This window comes from Myotis davidii, unplaced genomic scaffold (assembly GCF_000327345.1).
Source record: "Myotis davidii unplaced genomic scaffold, ASM32734v1 scaffold766, whole genome shotgun sequence".
NCBI lineage: Eukaryota > Metazoa > Chordata > Mammalia > Chiroptera > Vespertilionidae > Myotis > Myotis davidii.
In genome coordinates this window covers 566946-570134 of record NW_006296846.1, presented here as the reverse complement: position 1 = coordinate 570134, position 3189 = coordinate 566946, and positions in this window count along the sequence as shown.

Genomic DNA, 3189 nt, shown 5'->3' with positions numbered 1-3189 from the left:
GTTCTTAATATGTTTGCTCACCTTCTTGGCACTATGTGTTTTAACCAAGGTCACCTCTCTGAGAAAGTTTGTTTCCCCAGGTAGGGATTTTCCCCTGAAGTTAGGGAGGGAATAAAACCCCTTAACTAAGTGCCAGGTTCTCTGAAACATATGATGTGCAGATGTTTCTTCCCTGCAGCGACTGTCAAGCAGCAAGGATGGACCAGCTCCTGGCAGGACACCTGTAACATTCTACTGAGGCTGGTACTATTATCATACCCATTTTATAGATGAAGAAACAGAGACTCAAAGAGGTTACACAGTTCTAACTGGCAGAGTCTGTGTGACTCCAAAGTTTGTATATCATCACCACATCCCTCTGCTACTTCCAACCTTCAGGTGGGTGGCATTGCTAAGTCCAGCTTTTCTCTCCCTCCTGCTCTGGGACACCTCATGATCAGCAGGGCTGAGTAGAGGAGGAGAGCTGGTACTCCAAGGGACCCAGGAGGGGATCTGGCCATTATTTCTCTAGAGCCCAGGATAAAAAATCAATAAGGAAAAAGACTTGTCATTTCCAGGCTGTTCTATTGTATCTTCTTTCCACTAATGGAAACTGGTATGCCAGGGGTGATAGGAGCCTGCCAAAGGGTGTGTGGGGGGGGACCAAGAGGTAGGCCATTCCCTGCCCCTGCTGCTGGTCTCCCTCTGTGTGTGGGGCCATGGGGGTGAGCCCTTGGCCTGGCACCACCCACATCCCCCGCCACCCAACCCTGGTGCAATCCACACCCAGTTCCCTTTTTGCCATCAGTAAATGGGAGCCTGTCGGCTGGGGAAGGGACCGAGAGGTGGTCATTGCGTCTCATAGTACTGATCCAGTGGTCATGCTGGTCATTCAAGTCATTCCATAGAGTCAATTTGCATATTTCCCTTTTATTATATAGGACTAGAGGCCCAGTGCATGAAATTCATGCACTGGGGATGGGTGGAGGGTCCCTTAGCCTGGCCTGTGCCCTCTCGCAGTCCGGGACCCCTCCCTCCTTACCGCCCACCTGCTTGCTGCTTCCTACCACTCATTGCTGCTCCGTCCCTTAGCCTGGCCTGTGCCCTCTCGCAGTCCGGGACCCCTCCCTCCTTACCGCCCACCTGCTTGCTGCTTCCTACCACTCAGCTTGCTGCTCCTTAGTGTTGCCACGAAGGCTCCTGCCACCGCCGCTGCACTTGCCAGCTGTGAGCCCCACTTCTGGCTGAGTGGAAACACACTGTGGAAACACACTGACCACCAGGGGACAGCTCCTGCATTGAACATCTGCCCAGTGGTGGTCAGTTCATAGCCCTTCAACCAATTGAGCCACCTGGCCAGGGCATATCTGAAAAAAAATTTTTAAGTGTACCTCCAGACCCTGGTCAGTGTGGATCAGTAGTTAGAGTGTCCTCCCACGCACCAAAGTGTAATGGGTTCTATTCCAGGTGAGGGCACATACACAGGTTGTGGGTTCCATCCCTGTCAGAATGCTTGGGGAACTTTCTCCCTTCCTCTCTCTCTAGAATCAATGAAAAAAACATATCCTTATGGGAGGACTTAAAAAAAAATGCTGTTTTGGTTGAGTGGATAGTGCTTTTGCAGGCGGACTAAAGGATACCGGGTTGGATTCCAATCAAGGGCACGTACCTAGGTTGCAGGCTCAATCTGGGCCCTGGTCGGGGATTCAGCAAGAGGCAACCAATTGATGTCTCTCACAGTTTCTTTCTTTCTCCCTCCCTTCCACTCTCCGGAAAAAAATAAAATAAAATAAATTCAAAAATATCCTCAGGTGAGGATTAACCAAAACAAACCAACAAACACCCATCCCCAGTGTGATTATTGAAGGAGCATATGAAGTATTTGTTGAATGAGCGGGAAGGGATGGGACTTCACTTTCTAACTTTTTTAGCAATTCTGCAAGGCAGAGGGTTTATTTTTTATTTTATTTTTATTGATTGATTATTTTAGAGAGAGGAAGGGAGCGAGAGAAACACCAGTGTGTTGTTCGGCTTATTATGCTCTCTTTGGTTGCTTCTTGTCTGTGCCCTGACCGGGGATCCAACCGGCACCCTTGCTGTATCGGGAGGAGGTTCTAACCCATTGTGCTGCATGCTGCCTGTCAGGGCCCCTCAACAAAACCCTCTGGCTGCCCTGGCCCCTGCTGTGGGTCCGAGCTCCTCTGCCACAGCAAAGGTTTGGGTTCCCTTCTTCCAGGGCACCTACTTAGGTTTCAGGTTTGATCCCCGGTTGGGGCTGACTGCTGCTGTCCACACATTGCTTCCTCTGAGTCTTCCTTGGGCACAGCCCCGGTCCATCACCTCCTCCTGTGTCTCGCACCGCTTACACAGGGCCAAGAAAGATGCCCACACTGAGTTCAAGTCTGCAAGGAGCTGGTCCTCTGCTTTCAGAACCTTCGGGATATCCACTTGCAATTGTTCCCTTCCATGACCTTTCTTCCCTACCTCTGGCATCTTCCTGGAGCACCGCATGCCTGCCCTCCAGCAGCAGGTTGTCTTTGTGTAGCTTTCAGGGCAGCCTTCAGGGCCTGGTGGCCGCACTGCGGCCCTTCCGCATTGGGCGCCGGGCCTAAGGCCCTCCCGGGAAGGCAGGGGGCTCCCCAGCAAGTCCCACTACACCAGGCACATGTGTGCCCGCCCCCGCCCGTGCCCTTCAGGCATGCATGGCTCCAGGCTGTGCTCAGAGCCTGGGAGTTAAGCAGCAGGGTGTTCCTGATGCGGTAGAGCTGGGCCAGCATCAGCTTCCTGTGCTGGGCAGAGGTGGAGGGGGAGGAGGTGTCCCTGAGAGCAGCTCTCTGCTCCTCCTGGAGGGCCCTTTGGGCTCCCCCGCCAGGCAGGTAGTCCTGCCCTCCATCTCTGATAGCTGGGAGCCACTGCCAGGGCTTGGTGTTCCTCCGCAATTCCAGCGGGGCCCAACTTCGTGACGGGAGCCCCGAGTCCTAGTGCCGGTGGCTGCGGCAGCCAAGCAGAGACAGACTGTGGCTGGGGGCTGGGGTTACCCCCTGGGTGGCAGCCCCTGCCAGCAACTGCAGGAGGCTGGCCTCAGATTTGGACTTGAGCAGGTGGGGCAGGCGGGGCAGCAGCTGGACAGGGGTGACAGGGGTGTGGCAGCGGAGGTGAGGCGAGGGCAGGGGTGGAGGGGCCTGTGGGAAATCTAGGGGCCAGGGGGCT